The following is a 25,098-nucleotide window of genomic DNA, read 5'->3' as shown; positions in this document are numbered from 1 at the left end:
AGGATATAGCAGTGAAGAGTGGGATGGTCCGTACTGAGGAAGAAAGGGATGGGGGGTATGAAGTGCCGATGGAGGGTGAAACTTAATCAGGGAATCTGCACCAAGAAGATAGCTTTGGAAGAAAGATCTGAAGGGTGTGAGTGATCTACCCAAGAGGGCAAGAGATCTGAAGCACAGGAACAGCAAGTGTAAAGGGTTTGCGGCAGCCATGTACCTAGAGGCCAGAGGAATGGAGAGGGGAAGGCTGTTACAGCAGGAGTAGAGTAAGCCAGGAAGGTGGGCAGAAATGTGGTCCAAGGGGGCCAGATGATGCGGGGCTTGGGGCTCATAGGCAAGATTTTGGCTTTTACTCTGAATGAGATGCATCACGTCGGAGGGTTGTAAGCAGGGGAGCAACGGGAGCTGACGTGTTTTAACAAGATTACTCTGGGTACTGTGTCAAAAACACACTGAAGCTGGGCAGTTACGGGACTCTGGATAGAAGGCAAATGGAATGACCCAGCCGAGATAGGGTGGTGGCTTGGAGCAAAGAAGGTAGCTGTAGGGTGGGAGGGAAGCGACTGGATCCCAAATAGGGGATCCGAAGATGACAGCAAGGATTTTGACCTGAGTGATTAATAGAATAGAGTTGCCATTAACTGAGGCAGGGAAAAGGGCAAGAGGTTTGGCACTGAAAGGTACTAGGATTTCAGTTTGGGACATGTTATCAGTTCACTAAATCTATAACTTTTTCCCTTGCTCTCTGACATGTAAGATAAGCTCCCTTTCTTAACACACACACACACACAGACACCACACACACAGACACACGGACATACACACACACAGACACATGCTATTTTCTACCACCCAGGCTCCAACCTTTAATTCCTGAAAAAATTACACCCCGGTTGAATGGATCAATTCCAGAAGGTTCAATTGTAGTAGTACCGTTGTCCTCGAGCATGGAGATTTTTAGAAAGTCTCAAGCCCAAGTAAGAATGAGCTGAGATTTCTTTAATGCTTTGCAGAAACATTTCCTAGTTGCTTTTTTTTTTTTTTTCTTTTACTTACTAGTGGGCAAAGAACTCTGGTGTCAAACCACAGAAAGCCCTGGAGATAATGATAAATTTCTGACCATCAATTCGGGGCTGTTTGTGATTCCCTAAAACCTGCAGCAGTATCACAAATGGAAGGGTTGGAGACAGTCTAGGAAATAGCTATTGATGACAGTTACTGGCAGGGAATCATCACCTATTATTGTAAGTGAACATCATTTTTAATCCCCTTCTGCCTTTACTCACCTAATCAACCATTTAGTCAACATACACCTTTGGAGAACTACCTAAGTGCCCGGTGCTGGGATACAAAATGAATACTGTGGCTGGATCTTTCTTTCAAGGAGCTTAAGCGAGTTGGGAAGATAGGATGCAACATAACTGCGAGGTGTGGTCCGAGAAGGATGTGAAACAATGATGGCGATAGAGAGGCAAGAAGGACAGCTCTGCCTGGACTGAGAGAGGAAGCGATGTTTGAACTGAGTTGTAAAGAAAGAGTGGAGGGTCCCTGGGCAGACAGAGGGGAGAGGAAGCAAGGGCCAGTGTGGTTCAGGTGGAAAGCCTTGAACGAAGAGTGAAGCTACGGGCACATTCACAAGTCTACAAGCTAATCCACAGGAATGTGGCATAGGGGGCAACAAGGAAAATGGGGGGTTATGAGGCAGTTCTCAAAGGTGCAAACTGGCTGCACATCATTTGGATTTATTCTATATGCAAAGAGGGACCATTAAGTAGGGAAATGGCATGATTAGATTTGCCATTTAGAAAAATCACTCTGGGGGAGGGACAGGAAAATGCATAGGAAACTTGAACATGTGCAAGACCTCCAGAACTTTTGGAAGAATTCCACAGATGTTAAAGTAAAAACAATTTCAAAAGGTGTTATTTTTTATAATATTACTTATAAGTGGAATCTAAAATATGACACACATCAACACATCTATGAAAGAGAAACAGATTCACAGACATAGAGAACAGACCTGTGGTTGTCAAGGAGGAGGGAAGGTGGGGAAAGGAAGGGTTGGGGGTTGGGATTAGCAGATTAGCACAAGGGCCTACTGTATAGCACAGGGAACTCTATGCAATACCCTGTGATAAACCATAATGGAAAAGAATATGAAAAAGAATATGAATATGTATAAGTGAGTCACTGCTGTACAGTAGAAATTAACACACCATTATAAATCAACTATACTTCAATAACATTTTTTAAAAGTTTTGTTTATGTGTAGTAAATATACTGTAGGTTAATTAAGATAGTTCTCCTTAGCTAATTGACCCATGTGGACATTTACATGGTTGCATTTGCATTTGCCTAAGGGGACTTGGTTGTGGTTTGCTTTCTCTGTCACTGTGCCAAACTTGAATGAAAAATGTTTACATGTTGTCTATCCTCTAAGTAAAATGAATATGAAAGGCAAAGAAATATTTTATAAGTCCAGTCTCTCAGAACACTTCTTTGATTCTAGAAGCGATTCAATATAACTCATCTACTCCCACCATGCCTAAATTCATTTCAGGGAATTTATATTTAGAAAAGGCTTATATTATTAATGAAAACAAAAATGAAATCCACATTCTCATTAATGTCACATGTATATTTGAGATGCAGAAAAGTCATTAAGAAGCCTCTGTGTTAGAATAACTGTTGTGGAAAAGTACCAGGCAAATGTACAGTACAACATTGCAGAGAAATGGGGGGGAAGAAAGCAATTCACTTATCCTAAAGGTCATTGAAAGATTTTATAGGAGTTCCCTGATGACTCAGCAGGTTAAGGATCCATCATCATCACTGCTGTGGCATGGGTTCGATCCCTGGCCAGGGAACTTCCACATGCCACCAGCACAGTCAAAAAAAAAAAGAAAAGATTTTATATGTGTCAGAAATTTTGATAAAAAATAGTAATAAACTTTACTATAAGAGTATTATAACATAAATAAATAAATAAATAAGTAAAGCTATTTTGATGCAGGATATCTTCCAGAGTCTCTGAATTAATGGCTTTCTCACAAATAAAAGCACCAAGCCCGCAAAGGCGTTTGTGGTGCTGGGCTCTGCCCTCCATTGGTCCCATCAGCTACCGGTAGTGGGATTTAAGTAACTGTGAGAAAGTTGCCTCAGTGGAAAAATGAGAAAACTAATCCAGCCATCAGGCATCATCGCTTTTTAATGGGTGAGCACTGAATCCAACTTGTTCTCCCAACTGGTAAATCCTAAACCTTTTGAAACAAGCTCCCCAACCCCTCCTTACCAACACAGAAATGCTCATGAAATCCTCAGGCATCTTACAGACCTTTTCCACAACTCCCTATTAAACAAACACTCATGACAAAGCTGCTGCAGCCTTGTACAGTGTCTGCTCTGACATACTGCTCATTTGCATTTTGACACTGTTGGCCGGAGAGTGAGTTTCAAGCCCCACATCTTATCTCTATCCAGCAAGTTGCCTCCACAGTGTCATCATTCCCACTTGTACAAAAATTTCGAGACAGCGTGTGGGCAAAGTTGGACTAGAAAAGGAGAGAAGGACTCCTGGCAGGAAGACTTCAATTGTTTGCTTTGTTTTGTTTTATTTTTTAATCTTTTTCACTGAATCGGAGACATATGAAAGTTCCTGGGCCAGGGATCAAATATGAGCTGCAGCTGTAACTGACACCATAACTGCAGCAACATTGGATCCTTAACCCATTGCACCACAGCAGGAACTCCAAGGTTTCAATTCTGAGTGTCACTGTGAACCATGATGTGCAAGGGAGAGGCTATCATGGCTCCCACTTCCTGCCTCTCTAATACCCTGCTCACACAAATCACATCTGAGGAGAGATGCAGGGGGGTGAGGAAGCAGAGAAAAAGTTCTCTCATCTGTATTCCACCTAGCTCATGTGAATTACATTTTTTACTTTTTTTTTTTTGCCTTGCCCATGGCATGTGGAAGTTTCCAGGCCAGGGATTGAACCTGAGCCACAGCAGTGACCCAAGTCACAGTAGTGACAATTTTTGATCCTTAACTACTGGGCCACCAGGGAACTCCTGAAATCTCCTAAGGAAAATGTACAGATCATTCAGACAAAACACTGGGAAGAAAGAGTTTGGGGAGTAAAGTATACATATAGTCGGGATTATAGGGAAAAAGAAAGGAAGTATGTTTGAAGCACCTTTTTAGAAAGCAAGTTAAAATAGTAATATTAGTTAATGTTTTGAATATTTATATCATTTGTTCAACACACACATTAAGTGCTTTGTTTACAGTATCTCAGTGAATCCTCACTATTGATTTGGGAGAAGACATGCACAGGCTGAAGGGTGAAGGACTTGTCCAGGAACATAAAGTTTTTACGTGGCAAATTGGGATTCAAATGTAGGTCTTTCTGCATTTGATGTAATATATGGCCTCCTGACTCTAATGGTAATATTGTAGGTCTCACTGAACAAATATTGTTAATACTTTATAAATGATTCATATCATTATACATTCTTGAAAGTGATACAACTGTTCTCATTTTTAGATGAATGCAATCTGGCATTTTCACCCCTTCAGCCTATTCTATTTAATTATTTAGAATCTGTATGACTCTACCATAAAATTCACATGTGCTAGCCAAAACCCAGAAAGAAAAATAAATGAATTCCTTACAAGCAGTCCAAAAATTAGTATTATCTTGTTTTGCTTTAAATTGTATTCCATTGGTTCTAATAGTCAAATGGGATTCAATTGCCTAGATACACACAGTGCAGCTTAAAACATTTCAACAGGAAGCAAAGTAGACAGGGTTCCTGCTCCCTGGAAGTTTAAAATCAAAAATTCAACATGGTCATACCACAACGTGAGGTATGCAACCACACACTCTATGGTGCAAGGAGCAGGTGCATAGGACCATCCATACAGCAGCATGAACCCAAGTGATCCCTAAGTTTAACATCTTCTCTCAGGTTTTCATTGCCAGGAACAGCAAGCCCAAAAAGAGAGAGCAGTTATCAATCAGATCAGGGAGGAGCTAAGGAAAGACGTTTCCCAATAGAGAGACGGCGGGATGAAACCTGGGAATGGCTTAGATGAAAGAGTGGGGTCTGTTCGGTCAAACAAGATGAAGTGAATGCTGAGGAGATAGGTTTGGGCAAAGTGACGGGAGCATGAGGAAGGGAAGAGATTCATTACAGACCCCAGGGACCAGATAAAGAGCCCCATAAAAGGGCCCCGAGCAGCCCGGCCTATATAGAGGGAACAAAGGAAAGTGCAGCAGATTTCAAAGGGTGAGGTAACTTGGTGCAAGAGATGAAGGCACTGGCCTCACTCCATCATCTGGATCGCCTGGGCCCAGAGGTGGAGGTAAGTGGGCCAGTGAGAAGGAAGTGGCCACCGTCAAGTCTGGAAGCTGGTTACTCGGAAAATAAATCCCTTTATCCACATAACACCACTTCTTCAGATAAAAAGGACAGAATCCAAGTCTACACTAAAAGCCCATTCCCATTTCTTTCAGGTTTTCAGGCAATAACTCAGCACAGAATAGGGCAAAATAGGGAGGGGGAAGGGCAGCATGGTTAGGGAGGAAGATAGATTAAAAAGGGACAAGGTTTAGTGGTAGAAACTCCATAAAATATACAGTCCTAGTCCCTCAGCGTCCTTGGGGGATTGGTTCCAGGATACATAGGGGATACCCAAATCCCCACATACTCACATCCCATAGTCAGCCCTCTGCATTGTGGTTCTGCATTCAGGGATTCAATCAACCACCCATCATGCATTACGTTGTAATCCTTGATTGGCTGAATTTTCAGATGCAGACCTGCATGGATACAGAGCACCAACTGTATATTTTGATAAAAATCCACTTATGAGTGGACCCATGCCATTCAAACCCCTGTTGTTTAAGGATTGACGTACGCACCACTATATTCCAGTCTCCACACTGTGTTCTTTGGTAAGATTTTATGTTCATTATGATAAATGAAAAATATTCAAATTTCATCCCCAAAGCATCATTATTAACAAACTCTCTTTCTTTATTCTGTGTCTCCATAAAAGCTCACGGAGTCGTCTGTACCACATTTGCCCTTGTTTCCATATTTTTTGGTAGAGAGTTTTAACATCTCTTGCAGTGGCTAGGAGTTAAGGATGTGGGGCTAGGCATACTTCAGTTCAAATTCCAGCTCTGCTATTTCCTAGCTATGGGATGCTGGGAAGGTCTTTTATGTCCCTAAGTCTCAACTGCAATAATGATAACATTTACCTATATGGTTGTTTTAAGGATTAACTAAATGCATGTAAAACACTTAATACAGTGCTGGAAAACAGCAAATGCTCAAAGACTATTAAACATTATAGTTATTTTCTGTGTTCTTTCCAGAAAATTTTCCCATTTTTTAGAAGTTCAAAATTTAGGTTACATCAGATCGAAATACTAAGGCCTGTCTTCCACAAATAAAGGTGGAGAAAAAAATACATTAAGCCTGTGACTATAAGTATACATCCCAACAATATCCAGGTTGAAAGTGGAAAATTCTGGTCATTTTCCATACAAACACCTAGCTTTTTTTTCTCTCTAGGGCCCCACCGAAGGCATATGGAAGTTCCCTGGCTAGGGGTCAAATGGGAGCTACAGCTGCTGGCCTACCCCACACCATATCAAAGCCATGTCTGTGACCTCCACCACCGCTGAGGGCAAGGCTGGATCCCTAACCCTCTGAGCAAGGCCAGGGATCGAACCCATGTCCTCATTGATACTAGTCGGATTCCTTACCGCTAAGCCACGATGGACACTCCCCCCAGGTACATTTCTGACTGAATGGGTTGTTGGCTTCTGAAAGAAGAGATATAGAAACAGCTAGGAATGAAAACGTCTACAGAAACAGTGTCTCTGAAACTCTGCTGAGGTGTGGTGTCTGATGTTTAGTTATCCAGCACGGAGGGTCTTTCCTTCTTCCTGCCCTTCACGGTAGCAACAGTCTGTTTTACCATCTGAGGGCATGACCTGCTGATAAATTGCAGCATTTTCATCTCAACATATTCAATTTTTAACGACAGTGTCCTCTTTTGAATATATATCCTCGGAATCTCACTCCTGGCACATAATGAACCCCTCTCTGTGTCCGGCTCCGGATTCTATTACATCTTTGTGAGCCTCACCACAATGGTTGGTTCAGTATCCCTCCACCATGGAATACATTAACACCAAGACAAAACGTTGTCATACATGGAAGAGGTCATAAAATCCAGCCTGTGAAAAACAGTCGGCGATCTGTCCAAATCACGTCCTGGACTTTTTGTTTTACAGACTTTCCCAGAATATTGGCTCAAGGTTAACAGAGAAACTGTACATAAGACTCACAAGGGAAGGGTTCGGTTGGTCTATGGGAGACAAGGCCCTAGAACGCTGCCCACACCTCTGCGAAACACCCAGCCTTCTAAATCTGCTTTTGTCAGCTAGCGATGGCTGATAAAAAATCACAGGACTCTAAAGTATGCATACTCAGCCCTTTGGGGTTATTTCTAAATAGGCCTATAAAGGTACTTTTTTGCTTTTTCTATGAACTACGAATGCAAGGGCACCAGAAAACGGTTATTTGCAAACACGTATTATTTTTCTCTCAGTCCATGCATTTTTTTGAAACGAGAATGTCAGAATTTGATGTTCTGTGTAAGAATAGTTATCCTCATTTGCCCTGCTTTTTTTAAGAGATAATTTTTTTCATATTCAGTGTTATCAAATAAATTTTTGATGGAAATGATATAGGTTTAGAACTAAAAAATTCTTAATAAAGAAAAGTGATACTCAGAGAATTTGAATTATTCTGCTTCAAGTCTCACAGCCAGGGAGAGGTGGTTCTGGGATTAGGGCCCTGGTCTCCCATTTCCAAATACACTGTTTCCACCCTGCCAAGCAGCCCGACTTCAAAGAGCAGACGAATTAGAATTTCCCACATGCTCTGGCCTCTCAGATACCCCAAACCTGGAAAAACTCCCCTTGCCCTTCTTTTAAGTATTTCCTACCTTTGGTCTGAACACCTAAGATTTTACGGTAATCAGATAGAATTCAAGCATTGTCAGCACATTTCATCAATAAGCTAAAAACAGGACTTCTACACAACTGCAGTCTAAAAACACAGATCTCCTAAAGGCAAAAAATATTCACAATATGTCATGTCATGATGGTCACGAGTCCCACTCGCCAGCTCAGGCCCAAGCCAGAAGCAAGAGATGAGCAGCAGGTATAAGGGAAAGCCCCGCAGTGATGCTGTGGCGAGGGCCATGCAGGTGGAGACACAGGCGCCATAGAAAGCTTGTGCAATAGAGGACGCTAATCTAGAGGATGAGTGAGAGTTTGGCTGGGCTGGGGGAGACACCCTGTCACAATAACCAGATTTGATTTTGATTCTACCACGAACAAGCTATAAGCCCTTGGCAAGTTATACAATCCCCTGAGCTTTAATGTCCTTATCAGAAAACGACATATCCATCCATAGTGTCTACCCACAAAGTGCTGTCAGGTTTAAATGAACACAGATGTGTAGTATTCTTAGGAAAGCATCAGGCACATAGTAGAGGCTCCATAAAGGTTAGCTATGATGTTGATGATGATGGAACAGTATGTTCAAAGAATCGGAGGTAAAAAAATTACATAGCATATTCCTGAATGTTCCAGGAAAAGCAAATAGTTCAAACTGGTGGGAGCATAGAGGATAAATGTAATTAAAATGAACTGTGCTCACTTCTTCCAGCTGCCGTGTAGGCCAGGAATTGTACATCACACCAAACTATGTAATACAGTAGACTACCCATTAAAACTGGTTTGCCTTCCAAAGGGTTGATGGTGGGTGTTTATGGCATTAGAAGGCACTATGAATTTAGAGTAGTCAACCTTATCAGAGGGAAAAGATTTAAGTGCTAGGAGAAAGGTAAGGTGGAGCCCAGGAAGTGGCAGGGATGAGCAGTCAGGGCTGGATTTAAGATAACTGGCCCCGTAGCTGGGAGTCCTATAGTAGGTCTGTGGTCCCCAAAGTTCCAGGAGCACTGATGCACAGAACTTCCTCCAGGGCACCATTTAAATGATCTAAAGTTGCAGGGTCAGAAAACTCACTGCATCCTTTGGCCTGGGGATGACCCTCCTGGATCGACTGTCCACCAAGTGAATGAAACTTTTAGTCTTGCCTGTGTCTCAGGACTGGGAGAGTCATGCTATGTGTGGGATCTTTGGTCCAGGGGGGATTCAAGTCTAGGAATGCCAGTAAAGGGACAATAAAATGGAACTGATAATAATTACCTGTGGCACAGGTCTATTAACACAGTTTATTAACAAGAGCTGGTTTTGCTTCTAACACAGAGAAGTTGTTTCTTTCTTTCTTTCTTTCTTTCTTTCTTTCTTTCTTTTTTTTTTTTTTTGTCTTTTTGCCTTTTCTAGGGTCGCTTCCTACGGCATATGGAGGTTCCCAGGCTAGGGGTCTAATCAGAGCTATAGCCGATGGCCTACACCACAGCCACAGCAACACCAGATCCTTAACCCACTGAGCAAGGCCAGGGATCGAACCCGTGACCTCATGGTTCCTAGTTGGATTCATTAACCACTGCACCACAATAGGAACTCCCGAGAAGTAGTTTCTTAATGAAGGTAAAATGACTTTTTCCAGGTGTCAGGGCAGAGACCTCAGGCAGAATTCAGCTGGAAGGCAAACATTTTTACCCTCAAAGCTCTCAGAGTCATGAGGATTATCCTTTGGCAAGAGAGAATGGCCAATCCATATTACCTACGTAAGCATCTTCTCTTTTCAAATCAGCAAGATTCCTAAATTTTGAAAAAGCTACCTACTAGACACTGAATGGTGTGTCTCCCTCCCCAAAATTCATATGCTGGAACCTAATCCCGGATGTGATGGTATTTGGACATTAGTCTTTGGGGAGGTGATTCGGTTATGAGGGTGAGGCCCTCAGGAATCTGCTTTGTACCCCTATAAAAGAGACCTCAGAGAGCTTTCTTACCCTTTTCAGCCATGGGAGGATACAGGGAGAAGAGGGCCATCTGTAAAGCAGGAAGCAGGCTCTCATCAAACACCAAATCTGCTTCATTCTTGAACTTGGACCTCTCAGCCTCGAGAACTGTGAGAAATAAACATTTGCTGTTTAAGCTACTTCAGTATATAGTATTTTTGGTACAGTGACCCGAACCGATTAAAACACTGTGTTAGAAACAACCAAATAAAATGTGACTGGATTGCTCTTGCATCCTTTCTGAATGCATCTGAGCTGCTCAGGAATCTGACGGGTGGCGGGCAGAGCACCTCCACTGAGCCCTACCTCTGCTCTCAGTCCAGGCAGATGGGAACTGAAAAGCACCCTTCCCTCTTCTGCTCATCCCTCATCCCTTCCACAGCTCACATAAAGTTGTCTGTACTTTCCGATCTTGCTTTCACTTAAATCTTGCTTTAGACTCCCCACCTCTGCTTACCCCTGTAGAAGAATTCTGTGCTCACTGGCCTATAGGTATTGCATTGAGCCATTTTCATTTAACGAGCAGGATGTGTTCACAAAGTGATCCAGTGCATTATATAAAAGCTTGTATTAATCATTCTATGGTGCCATAAAATGACAGGCATTTGGTTCCCAAAAGCAAATGCTGCAAACCAAGAACCTTAATATAGAGGTGGATTTAAATTATAATAGCCAAGTGGCAAGTCCGCGGTGCATTTAGAGGATCACAAGAGGATAAAAAGAGCTTCTGGTGCCTCTCTAATTGTTTTTAAATTTTTATTTATGGTCATATTAAGCAGTTCTCTGAGAGCTTGAGCCATTTAAATTATGGTGATTCTTTCTGAAGGCTTTTAACTGTAAGGAAATTGGGAATTAGTCCCTTTTCTGAGGAGACACAGGTGCCTGAGTATTTCTTAACAACGTTCTTTCAAACTTGCTGAGTGGATGAGTTTTCTGTGCCTCCAAACCTTCAGAATTTCCTGACGAACTTAATAAATTCAGATTGCTTGCTGAGCCCCAATCCTAGCATCCCTGATTCAGTAGGTCCAGGGCGGGGCCTGGATATCTGCATTTCTAACATGTTGCCAGGCAATGCTGTAGCCTTGGGGACCAGCGTTTGAGAACCACTGATATAAAACAGACTTTGAGCTAAATGTACTGAGCCATCTGTATTTGTTGGGCAGGGTTTAAAAGGACATGGTCTTACAACAAGCATCCTGTCCCTCCATTTTCTTGATCCCAGTAAGAAGGGACCACTCCAGTTCTCACACTATGCAGTTCCAATTGCCTATATATTAGGTACTGTTTACGGTTAAAGAAAAAATATATTGAGTGTCCATTCCCATAGTCATTTCTATGGAGAAATATACCACATACATGGGGCTGGGCCAAGTAATTGCACGATGTGAATCCAGCAGTATTTTTCCTAGGTCACTCAGGAAAGTTAGAAAGTAATTACATTTAATTTTCAAGCATATCTAGTGACTATTTTGTCCAGTAAGTCAACACCTCAGTATATTTTATTTTAGAATGGGTAAGGAAAAACCATATATAATTTCAGCAGTGAAGTTGCAAAAGCTCTGACACCTCTTGATTTCATTTCAGCTTATTTTTCTTTATCAGTAGATTGTGATTCTTCCCCAAATAATTTTTTTATTAAGTCTGAGCGTTTTTAATTTATCGCCTTAGAGTGTTCTCCCAGGATAATTTCTACTACACTTGTTAATTCTTAGTTTTAGGTAAATGATTTAAGTTAATTTCCTATGTCATTTGTACTGAAATGTATTAATTTTTTAATCTTTTCTTTTGAAATAATTTCAAACATACAAAAAAGTTGCAAGAATGGTACAAAGAACTCCTATGTAACCTACAGGCAGATTGGCCAGCTGTTCACATTTTATCACATTTTTTCTCTCTCTTGCTCTCTCTATATATACATGTATATCATATGTCACATTTAAATAAAATATGTACACTTATATCTAATATCACACTAATTATTCTACATAATATAGATAATTTTTCTGAACTATTCAAGAGTAAGTAGCATACATAATGTTCCATTACCCCTCATGATTTTTATAATAATACCGTTATCAATTGAGGATCTAATCTAGGATTACTTTTTGTGTTTAGCTGCTAAGTCTCTCTAGTTCTTTAACTTAGAAAAATTCTTCAATCTTTCCTTGGGTTTTATGTATTTCATATACTTTTTTCTTTCTTTTTTGGCCACCCTGCGGCACATAAAGTTCCCAGGCCAGGGATCAGATCCAAGCCGCATCCATGACCCACACTGAGGCTTGAAGCAACACTGGATCCTTAACCCACTGAGCAAGGCCAGGGATTGAACCCAAATCCTCAAGGAGCTTATGTCAGGTTCTTAACCTGCTGAGCCACAACGGGAAATCCATACTTGATGTTTTTAAGAATATAGGAACATTTGGGGCAGTGTTCTTCAACCTGAAGATTTTGATTTTTCCTCATGGTCAGATTCAGGGTATGCTTTATGACAGGAATATCACAGCAGCGATGCTGTGTTTTTGGAGTGTCACATGAGGAAGCACATTGATGTCCATTTGTCCGTGATGGACACTATCAACTTTTATCACATGGCTACATTGATACCTGCCAGGTTTTGGTCCTGTTTATTAATAAGTGGTAAACAAATATTTTGGTAAGATATATATTAACACTGTGAATATCTTGATGCTCATCAAATTATCACTAGCTAGTTTGGCATCCAGCAATGATTTTTTTTTTTTTTTTGCCTGAATTGATTAGTATAATTGTACTTTCTGAGTGGTAATTTTCTAATTCTATCATTCTTTCTGCTTTAAGGTAAAGTTCTCCCTCTGGTCTTTTTATCTACCTATTATCTATCTATCTACAGAGATATAAATAGAAGATGGTTTTCTATTTTATTCAGTGAATTAAAATCCATTATTTTTGTTACTTATTTTAATACTTAAATTATCCCATATTTGGCAAGTGGAAGAGCATTCCAACTGTCTTTATATCATCATTTGAACACTTTCTTACTATCTGACTCAGTAAGATATTCTAGACACATGTCAAATTTTATTTGTCCTACCCCTAGAATCAGCCATTTCTCTAAGGAGTCCTGATTCTTTTTAGTGAACCAGGATTTGGATTCTGGGTATGTTTATTGATAAATACATATATATTGATGTTAAGGCTGAACTCTGTGTCCACCCCCAAATTCCTATGTTAAACCCAATCTCCCTTTGCAGCCATATTTGGAGATAGGGCTTAGAAGGAGATAATAAAGGCTAAATTAGGTTATAAGGGTGATACCTTGACCCAACAGGATTAGTGTCCTTACAAAAAGAGATATCAGAGGAGTTCCCATCATGGCACAGTGGTAATGAACCCAACTAGTATCCATGAGGATGTGGGTTCGATCCCTGGCCTTGCTCAGTGGGTTAAGGATCTGGCATTGCTGTGAGTTGTGGTGTAGGTTGCAGACATAGCTTGGATCTGGTGTGGCTGTGGCTGTGGCATATGCTGGCAGCTGCAGCTCCAGTTTGACCCCTAGCCTGGGAACTTTCACATGCCACAGATGAGGCCATAAAAAAGCAAGCACAGAGGAAAGGCCATGTGAGGATATATGAAGAGGCAGTTGTTTACAAGCCAGGAAGAGAGCTCTCTCCCCTGAATCTGACCATTGATGGCACCCTGAGCTTGGACTTCCAGCCTTCAGAACTATAAGAAAATAAGTTTATGTTGTTTAAGCTACTCAGTTTGTGGTATTTTGTTATGGTAGCCCAAGCAGACTAATGTAATTGTATCTCACCTAGGTCTATGTCCGTACTTCTAGCTATACCTATATCTATATCTGCTTCTATTTATATCAAAGAAAACAACTCATGAGTTTCCACTGATACTGCAGATTCCAATCCAGGGTTTATTCTGGCCTTCCCCCGTTCCATATTTGTAACTTCAGTCTCCAACAGTGAGAAGCCTGGCTCTCATTATGCTCCATATATTTAGTTACTTATTCAGGCCCCTGTGCATAACCAATCCCCTAACCACATGGGCTAAATCCTCAGTGCTTGGCTCTTCCAACCGCAGTGAAGGAGCTTACCTCCTTGTCCCTGGGCTAGCCAACAATGCTAGCTGAGTTCTCAGTCCCAGAAGGAGTCCTCATTAAAGATTTAAAAATTTAAAGAATTTAAAGAATTTGGCTAGTTTTGTATTTTAAGTTAATTAAAAATTTTTTCTAATCCTCCCAATTTAGTATAGTACAACAATTTCAGTAGTCATGTTTTTTTGTCCAATATGAAATAATTCATCACTGTTTTTCATTGTGAGAACTTATGCTAAAAGATCAGTTTGAGGAAATCACAGTGACGATGGGAACTACATTGGAAATATTTTAAATCTTTTGTAAAATATCTACATTTAATAATTTTAGTCTGACATTGAACATTTACTTTTAAAAACAGAGTAAATTTGAATATATGAAGACAGGAACATACCTATAGTCAGAAGAAATGGCAAATGGTGAAAGAAACGGGGGATCAAATGATAAAAAAATAACAATACTTTCTTTCAAGGCAATTAGCGAAACTCTCTTCCTGTGCACAGAAAAATTAGGCTTTCTTGTTAAGAGTGGTGCAATTGTGAAATCTTGTAAAATCTCACTCTGAACAAGTGGCATATTAGGTCAACAGGGATGTAAAAAACCCATTTCACACGGCACATGATATAATTAGTTTATTCTATGAACCTGGGAATATATAGTATAAAACAACGTGAATTTAAATTGCACATGTTGGAACATATTGGATTTTTCCTAATGGTCATTTTGTCCATCTCCAAGGTTTTCTATTCCATATATGTAATTAAATATATAAGTGCCATTATATATACTGCCCCATTTAGACTTGGTCCCAAGATCCAAAATACATAATAATATAAATATACATTTTACAGTTCAGTTTGACATTCTTTTTTTTTTTTTTTTGTCTTTTTAGTTATTTCTTGGGCCGATCCCACGGCATATGGAGGTTCCCAGGCTAGGGGTCAAATCGGAGCTTTAGCCTCCGGCCTACTCCAGGCGTACACACACACACGACGCCAGAGCCACAGCAACGCGGAATCTGAGCCGCGTCTGCGACCTACACCACAGCTCATGGCAACGCCGGATCGTTAACCCACTGAGCAAGGGCAGGGACCGAACCCGCAACCTCATGGTTCCTAATCGGATTCGTTAACCACTGCGCCATGACGGGAACTCCCCAGTTTGACATTCTGAGCAAACTTCAGTTTCTTTTTTAATATTTGCTCCCATATAGACTGTTACTTAATTAACCACTACAAATATATTTTAAAAAATACTTTTTCATCTTAGAGAACCAAGATATTCTCGGAAAAACATAATTTGAAAATGTGTGGGTATGACAATTCATTTAAATAAAATCCATGAATTTTATGGAAAATAAGAGCTAGAAAATGAATCTAAAACAATGATCAGCACAGTTCCTGTGTGGCTCAGTGGATTAAGAACCTAACTATTATCCATGAGGATGCAAGTTCAATCCCTGGCCCCACTCAGTAGGTTGAGGATCCGGTGTTGCTATGAGCTGCTACATAGGTCACAGACAGGGCTCAGATCTGGCATTGCTGTGGCTGTGGCACAGGCCAGCAGCTGCAGCTTCAATTTGACCCCTAACCTGGGAATTTCCATATGCTGCAGGTAAGGCCCTAAAAAGAAAAAAACAAAACCAAAAAAAACCTGATTGACCCTTGAGTTTATAGTCTATTGGGAAAGCAAGAAATAGATATGAAGTAGAAAATGAACCGTATGATAAAGTATCAGGCTGGTGGTGAACTGAAGCCCTATACCTGTTGAGAGAAGTGTGACTTGGGGTACTTTGGATTTCAAGCTAGCTGAAACATGAGGAAGATTTAGACTTGGAAAGCTGGGGCAACAGAATTAAACCCACTCACCTACAGTCAACCAATCTATGACAAAGGAAGCAAGAATATACAATGGAGAAAAGACAGCCCGTTCAATAAGTGGTGCTAGGAAAACTGGACAGCCACATGCAAAAGAATGAAATTAGGAGTTCCCGTCATGGTGCAGTGATTAACGAATCCAACTAGGAACCATGAGGTTGCGGGTTCGGTCCCTGCCCTTGCTCAGTGGGTTAACGATCCGGCGTTGCCATGAGCTGTGGTGTAGGTTGCAGACGTGGCTCGGATCCAGCGTTGCTGTGGCTCTGGCCCAGGCCGGTGGCTACAGCTCCGATTGGACCCCTAGCCTGGGAACTTCCATATGCCGCGGGAGCGGCTCAAGAAATAGCAAAAAAAAGACCAAAAAAAAAAAAAAAAAAAAAAGAAATTAGATCACTTCCCCACACCATACACAAAAATACTAAAAATGGATTAAAGTCCTCAATATAAGACCAGATACTATAAAACTCTTAGAGGAAAGCATAGGCCAAACACTCTCTGACATAAACAACAGCAACATCTTCTCAGATCCACCTCTTAGAGTAATGACAATAAAAACAAAAATAAACAAATGGGACTTAATTAAACTTAAAGGTTTCAGCACAGCAAAGGAAACCCTAAAAAGACAACCCACAGAATGGGAGAAGACATTTGCAAAGGAACCGACTGACAAGGGGTTCATCTCCAAAATTTATAAACACCTCCTACCACTCAATACCAAAAAAACAAACAACCCCATCGAAAAATGGACAGAAGATCTAAACAGACAAGTCTCCGAAGAAGACATATGGATAGCCAAAAAACCCATGAAAAGATGTTCAGTATCACTCATCATTGGAGAAATGCAAATCAGAACATCTATGAGGTACCAGCTTACACCAGCCAGAATGGCCATCATCAAAAAGCCTACAAACAGTAAGTGCTGGAGAGGGTGTGGAGAAAAAGGAACCCTCTTGCACTGTTGGTGGCAATGTAAATTTGTGCAACCACTGTGGAAAACAGTATGGAGATTCCTCAGAAAACTGAAAATAGAATTACCATTTGACCCAGCAATCCCACTCTTGGGCATCTATCCAGAGAAAACCATGACTTGAAAAGACACATGTATTCCAGTGTTCATTGCAGCACTATATACAATAGCCAAGACATGGAAACAACCTAAATGTCCAGACAATGAGACATCAACATCAAATGCTATCACTTGCATGTGGAATCTAAAAGGACACAATGAACTTCTTTGCAGAAGAGACACTGACTCACAGAATTTGAAAAACTTACAGTTTCCAAATGAGACAGGTTGGGGGTGGAAGGATGCACTGAGGGTATGGGATGGAAATGCTACAAAATTTGGTTGTGATGATTGTTGTACAACTATAAATGTAATAAAATTCATTGAGTAATTGAAAAAAAAAGAGAGAGAGGGAGAAAGGCTGGGGCAAAAACCAAGCACTATCAGGGCAGAGGTTTTTGTTAGGGAGTCAAAATTTAGAAAATTGAAAATCCATTTCACATATTTTTTAAGAACATGTGCTTTTGACAGGTGATTAAAATCAAATAGGAAAGAGTGTTGGAAAATTTTAAGTCCTACAATCATTTTTAATCTTTTAATAATCAAGAATCCACTTTATCATCTCTTTTGCAAATTTCCTTAATGTTATGGCTGACCATAACTTCTCATCTGCATGAAAACTAATATTATTATTCTAAAGTGATTTTTTAAAATCCTGACAACGAAAAGAATTTTGACAGTTTAGTATGTCCGAGCACCTTTATCATAATACAAAATCTGATTTTATTGATCTTTTTGAAACATTAAAAGCAGTTTGAGAATTCTCACTACTCATGGGCTCTTAGAAGTTGGAAACACCTGATGTACTTTAATAATTGCATTTCATGGCTAAGGAAATGAGAGGCTCTGAGAGGTTAAGTAATTTGCCCAAGGTCATATAGTCCATCCCAGAGCTAGACCACAGTCTTGACATTAATCCAGAATCCCTTTATCTTTCTTCTTAGTTGAGGGCTTTATTATATTCTAACTTGTATTATTTTTTGGCATCAACCCTTACCTTCAAATGATTATAAATCTTTGAGAAAAGGGAATGCCCTCTTTTTTTGAATAACAATAATAACAGCTGCAATATGTGTGAATTATCCCTCACCAACAGACTCAGCAAGCTTTGCAGACTGTGCTCATTTAATCCTTCCAACAACTCTGTGAGACAGATATTATCAGTCTCACTGTATAGATATGGAATCTGAGCCTGATTAAGTTTAAGTGATTTGCCTAAAATCACATAGCTCATAAAGAACAGAACATTGGTTCAACCCCAGGTCTGTTTTTCTCCAAAACCTTTGTTCTGTCCAGCCGGCAAAGCTGCCTCTGAGGGCAGTCACTAAACAATTTCTATATTCCCTAACTTAGCCAGAGAGCTGAGTCCAGTGATTTTTTTTTTTTTTTTTTTTTTTTTTTTTTTTTTTTTTTTTAGGTTTCTTACTATTCTCAGGTTTTAAAAAAGACATGATAAATGAAAAAAGCATGGGCATTTATTTTTTCAAATCAATGAGGTACTACTAGATATAGTAAATTCATCAAGAGAACCCATGGAAATCTTCTCTTTATTTTTACAAGAAAGTTGCAAATATATTAAATCAGAATTTTCACACTTCCTACAATGTTCAATATTCATTTTATTACTTTTTCGTAATGATTTTGTCCTTTATGGGGAATATTTCCAGCAGGAATAATATCCCTACTCACTTGGAATGTTTCTGTTCATCTGCAGAACCTGAGGGGTAATCCAGGACATTTTTAATAAACACAACTTCTCCTGAGGTTTTGAATGGTCACCAGTCAGGAGCAAGGGGCCCAGGGCTGAGACCTGGGAGACCACAGGGAGAGTAGAAAATCTCGAAGAGATGCCTGACCCTCACTACTAGGCAGCTTTGTAACCTTAGTTGTCACCAAAGATTGTACTTGACAGGAGGAATGACGCCAAAGCCATTAGCAAATGCAGGATTGTTTGGCCAGAGGAACACCCATTGAGAAATTAACAGAACCCACAGGTATTTAATTGAATGCAGGAAATTTAGTCCCGAGACATCTTGAGTCAGAGCTCACTCTCCTGTCTCCTGCAGCATTTGGCAGTGCCTTGTTCTATTACTGAGATGTGCCCTGGGAAGGGAGTATTTCAGGGTAAGGGGCACTTGAGCCCTCATGTTCAGAAATTGCCATGAGCAAGATAGAGGTTGGACCACCTGATTCCAAAAGACTTTCTAACAGTTACTGATGCATCTTCCAAGGCAGGCTTTTTCCTTTTTCCCCTTTCCTTTCTATTGTTTACTTTTGTTTTGTTTTTAACATTTGCTTTAGATATGCTACACTGTGTAGTGGTTTTAACCCTAGTCATGCATTAAAATCACTCTTCAGCATTGTTGGACTTTTTAACCACATGAATTTATTAGTTAAAAAAAAATTACTCCAGGGCCCAGAAAAATTTTAGTTTCATTGGTCAGGAATGGGATCTGGGCAACAGTATTTTTAATCTCCCTCATTGGTCCAATGTGCGATGTAATGTAATTCTCAGCCTGGGACCTGCAGCCATCCATAGGAGCTACTTTGAATATTTAAAATAGCCTAAGGCCAGTCATATATTTCACTCATGATAAACTTCCTCAGGGTTCACACAGAGTATCTTTGCTCTTGGCTGGAAATAAATCGACACTTTATGGTAACAGCTTATCATTTTCTGTGGAGAAACTCTGATAAGCAAAGTTTCTAAAATAAAATAAAAATGAAAAATTAAATACTAGTTTATAAATACCATTTTAAAATAGATAAAATCTTTTAAAACCTAGTTGATCAGGTGAAAAATTGGGAAGCAATATAAGGTTATCTTTCAAGCTGGTATGAAATCAGCCTTCAAACACACAACAACAAATGAATGGAAGGCATACCAGACAGGTGCTTGGTGGCAGGCAGAAGCCAGTTAGGGGATTTTATTTTGTCCTGGATAATGTGCATTCAGATACATGCTAGGGATGACTTGAGTGATTTTGCCCCTGAATTCTCTTGTATTCTCTGGCTGTAGACAGTAGCATGGCATCTCCCCATCACCCCATCTTGCATCTATCAATCCCATTAGGACCAGACCCTTCAAGACCTGTCGGAGAAGAATCACAGAGGGAAGTACTAGAGATTATTTCTATTGTCTGCCAAGTTGGTCTCTTGCTATCATCCGGAAATGTTTAACATAAGTGAATCTTTAATTAACTTCAAAAAGTGCCTCTACTTGGTCTCAGGTATGTAAACATGGCAGGACAAAAGTCACTAATGTTTGGCAAGGGGAGTTTGCAAAACATCAATTAGAAAGAGTTGGTATGCCCGATGAACACCCACCTCGACAGCAGAAAAGAAATTAGTGCTAATTATCAGTATCTCTCTTACTTCACCAAGCATTTGTTCATGACTATACACCAGGGAGGTCAAACCAAGCACACTTTTTTTTTTTCTGCTGTATTTTATTTATTTATACACCCAATAAACGTTTCAAGGGACTATACTACATGCCAAAGACTGCTCTAGGCACTAGAAATAGAGAAGCGAGCAAAATAACTAAAATTTATGATCCCAACGAAGCTTAGGTTCTAAAAGAACTGTAGAGCTTGGAAGTCACTGCTAGGCAAAGAAAGTACATGGCAAAACAGCTGTCACTTGAAACTGTATTAAGACATTTGTAGTTCAAACTGCTAAAATAAACATGTCTCCTTTGAATATAGAACACTAAGGGACTTCTCTCAACCCTTCCAAAGAATGTTTTTAACTCACAGCTTCCCAGTCTCTGAATTGATTAAATCCAAACCTAATTAAAAGAGGGAAACATAGTTTTACAGTCTGTGTTCTCCATCCTCAAAGGCTTACAATTCAGCATTTGCTAGCTAGGAACTTGGGTCATTCAGGTAGAATGTACTTCTTTAGAGAGGATAAGCAAGACAATGCATGGTGTTTATGGACTTAGGGGTGTGAGGAGAACAAAAAGCAATCTTGGGAAATCTGAAAAGGAGTTTGGAGACCAATAAGGTACTTTACAGGACATTGGCATTCAAATCAGATAGTTCCATGTAATAAATATTTGCTGAATATTTCGTTGGGCAGCTAGATTCCATAGATATGGTGACATTGTGCTCTTAAGACGTTAGTACTTTGTACGTACAATTGTACTGTATAGGATACATTTCAGCTCTCATTTCCAATTGGTAACCCCTTGAAAAAAATCGTATAATGTGTCTGTGGGTGAGTGTAAAATTATCTCAGGTAGAGCTTCTGTGAGAGTATTGAAGCAAATGCTAATTGTGCCACCTTCTTGGCTTGAGTGTTTTTTAAGGAACAGTTACAAAGCCTTTAAAGCAGAGAAAGTGGCTAAGAGTCACAAAGTATTCTAGCAGCTGAAACCCTACTCTTGAGATAAGAGGCGGCTTACCTAAAATTCAGTGAATGGCAGCCTTGGGACAAAGAATTAATGTGAAGACGTGCCATCAACACATCTTCTGAAAACCCTATGCCATTGCCACATTGTTCTGAGTATTTACAAAAAGTAGTTCTCCAGGAGTATGAACATTTCAAGGAAAGTTAAGTGTTTACCTGATAGTGGAGGTTCTGTGAAGAATTATTAAGGAATTGAAAACACTTTTTCTTAAACAAGACTCCCTCCATTTAAAATTTTAGGATTTTTTTTCTGTTTCTTTCTTTATGTTTAAATTTTACTGGAGGTATTCCAGTGGTAGTTCAGTGGGATAAGAACACACCGTAGGATGTGGGTTCAATCCCTGGCTCACTCAGTGGGTTAAGGATCCAGCATTGCCACAAACTGCAGCACAGATCACAGATGTGGCTCGGATCCAGTGTTGCTGTAGCTGTGGCGTAGGCCTCAGCTGAAACTCTGATTCAGCCCCTAGCCCGGGAACTTCCATATGCCACAGATGTAGCCATAAAAATTTAAAGGAATAAATAAATACATTTTATGGAGTATAATTGACTTACAGTGCTGTATTAGTTTCAGATGTACAGCAAAGTGAATCAGTTATGCATATAATACATACATACATTCTTTTTCAGATTCTTTCCCCCACAGCTTATTACAGAATATCACATAGATTTCCCTGTGCTGTACAGTAGGTCCTTGTTAGTTATCTATTTTATATATAGGAGTGTAATATTTTATGTTAAAGTGAAGAAAAATATATGTTTTGATGATTTAGGAACCGATGATTAATTAACAAAGTTTTCCAGTCAAATAATAATAAAGGCTTACACATTAGGTTGAAAAAGATAGAGGGAGAGAGAGAAAAATACCTTTTCTTTTAAGTGTTTACCCTCAGAAATGTCTGTCACGTGTATCAATAAATTTTACCTGGATACTTAAAAATACTTAATCTCACTGCTAACATGTCAGTTCAATAAACACTTAATATAGGTGTCCTGAAGAATAACAAATACATAATATATAATCCCTTACTGGACAAAAAAGTACCATTGGTCATATTACAGCACAAAGGATAGGATTGCCAGAGAAAATACACAACACCAAATAGTGTGTGGGACATACTAAATGGTTTTTTTGTTTGTTTGTTTGTTGTTTATCTGAAATTCAAATGCATCTGGACATTCTGGATTTTTATTTGCTAAATCTAGCAGCCCTAAAGGGCACATCCAAATTCAAAATAAAATCAGTAAAACCTTTAAATTTTTTAACCACTTGAAGAAAATATTCAACTAGACTCTCTCCTAATATTCTGTGGACTGAATTGGGTCCCCTACCCTCAAATTCATGTATTGATGCCCTAACCCCCAATGTGACTGTATTTGAATATAAGCTTTTTAGGAGATAACTAAGGTTAGATGAGGTCATGATGGTGGGGTCCTAACCCAATAGAATTGGTGGCCTTGTAGTAGGAGGAAGAGAGGGAGATGTCTTTCTTTTTTCTTTTTTGTTTTTGTTTTTTTGTTTTGTTTTTTTTTTTTACTTTTAGGCCTGCACCCACAGCATATGGAGGTTCCCAGGCTAGGGGTCAAATCAGAGCTATAGCCGCCAGCCTATGCCACAGCCACAGCAACCCTAGATCCGAGCCAAATCTGCAACCTACACCACAGCTAAAGGTAATGCCGGATCCTTAACCCACTGAGCAAGGCCAGGAATCAAACCTGTGTCCTCATTAATACTAGTTGGGTTCATTAACTGCTGAGCCACGATGGGAACTCCGGGAGATGTCTTTCTTTAAGCATGTGTACCAAGGCACAGATGAGACATAACTTCTCAATAAGAAGGGATCGCCTGCAAGCCATAAAGAAATCACTCACCAGAACCGACCATACTGGCATCCTGATGTTGGACTCCCAGCCTCTAGACTGAGAAAATAATGTTGTTTAAGCCACCTAGTCTAAGCTATTTTGTTATGACAGCTGAGCTAACACACAATACCCATTGCACGCTCCCTCTGTAATAGTCATCACACTTGTAACTGCAATTACTTCAGGATTTTCTTTCCTGGCAGATCAAAATCTTCATGATGGCAGAAAGGGCAGAGAGTGGACTGGCTTGTCTTTTGCTGTATGCTTAATTGGTTGCACTGTGCCTTTGACTTGTAATAGAGACTAATTAAGTATCTTTTGACTAAATGAATACTGAATAAATGAAGTGACTAGGACAGTAGACCAAAAACTGTTCACTATGGTACTATTGATAATAACACTATAATATTAACAAAAATCTAGATGTCCAAAACTGGGGAACTTTTAAATAAATTAATAATAGTACAATCGTATGACAATGTATAGTATAGTCATTTAAGAGGGTCTTATGGAGTTCCTGTCATGGCTCAGTGGTTAGTGAATCCAACTAGGAACCATGAGGTTGCAGGTTCAATCCCCAGCCTTGCTCAATGGGTTAAGGATCCGGTGTTGCTGTGAGCTATGGTGTAGATTGCAGACATGGCTCCGATGCCACGTTGCTGTGGCCCTGGCGTAGGCCGGCGTCTACAGCTCCGATTGGACCCCTAGCCTGGGAATCTCCATATGCCACGAGAGCGGCCCTAGAAATGGCAAAAAAAAAAAAAAAGAAGTCTTACAAATATTATTTTTAATGGCATGATAAAATTCAAAAAATAATGTTAAGTAAAAAATAAGATATATATATATATATATATATATATATATATATATATGCACACACACACAGGGGAATGATTGGAAGTCAGTGCAATTATTAATATTGGTTGTCTTCAGGTAGTATAGTTCAATTATTTTTCCTTTATGTTTTTCTTTACTTTTCAAATTTGCTACAAGAATCATGGATGCTTTTTAACCAGAAAGAAAATTAACAGTCATTTGTCATGAGCTGTATGAATTGGAAAGATAATCTTTGCAAAAGTTGTATAGCAAGGAAAACAAAGTTGATCAAAGCCATGATTAGCACAGGGCTCAGGGAAAACATACAGACTCCATTACGAAAGCACTTCAGTGTTGAGATTAAACCTACACCATAAAAGAAGCCTTGAGTATACAGAATAATTTCCTTTTCTGAAGTTTCAAGTTTCCCAAAGTCTTTCTGTCAGTATCACACATACACATTAGGACCTACTTTGTCTTTGGGTTTACCTGGGTGGCTGGATCACCACCCCCTCACTCTTCCACCAAGCGATACTCTCCTATTTCATGTGTCTTTCAAAAGAATAATTTACAGAATCTGTGGCTTGAGGGGGACTTGTTCAAGGATTAAACCCTGAATGTACCCTAGAGCTTACAGAATTGCTGATTTTACTTTCAGAATGTTAATACCTTTGAGAAACTTGGAAAGAATCGAGAGATGTTAGAACCATTGATGAATTTCTATCATATTAAAACTTTTATTTGGAGGATATCATTTGATAAGAGTCTTAGAATTGTACTTATATTTATTAGAGTGAAAGGATTTGTAATTATGTAAAAATTACTTTCTCCAATAGCAAATAGCTTTGCACCTTAATTTCATGTGCAGTTTGCTTTCTTTTTTTGTTTGGGGAATTGTCACTGTTTTGTAGGGATTGTATTGTCTTTCAGCCCCCAAAAGATAAAGTAATCTACACATACA

General features: G+C 39.6%; 1 long non-coding RNA gene across 2 annotated transcripts in view; it reads right to left on the bottom strand.

The window, feature by feature from the left end:
• The window catches only part of LOC110260189 (uncharacterized), a 335,979-nt gene that overhangs the window by 84,259 nt on the left and 226,622 nt on the right, over positions 1-25,098 (bottom strand). The window contains exons 4-5 of one of the 2 annotated variants that reach the window (XR_002343031.2): positions 10,010-10,126; positions 2,855-5,822 (exon numbers count right to left, since the gene is read on the bottom strand). This is a non-coding gene — a long non-coding RNA (uncharacterized LOC110260189). Of the gene's footprint in view, positions 1-2,854; positions 5,823-10,009; positions 10,127-25,098 lie in introns of those variants that run through there. The other variant, XR_014839654.1, reaches the window with a different exon arrangement.

Source organism: Sus scrofa, chromosome 1 (genome assembly GCF_054392235.1).
Source record: "Sus scrofa isolate SSC_HxYL_T2T_F1_AM1 chromosome 1, Sscrofa_HxYL_maternal_Yorkshire_Landrace_v2.0, whole genome shotgun sequence".
In the NCBI taxonomy this organism is placed as follows: domain Eukaryota; kingdom Metazoa; phylum Chordata; class Mammalia; order Artiodactyla; family Suidae; genus Sus; species Sus scrofa.
The sequence above is the reverse complement of the archived record's forward strand: the minus strand, read 5'-3'. Positions and strand labels throughout refer to the sequence as shown.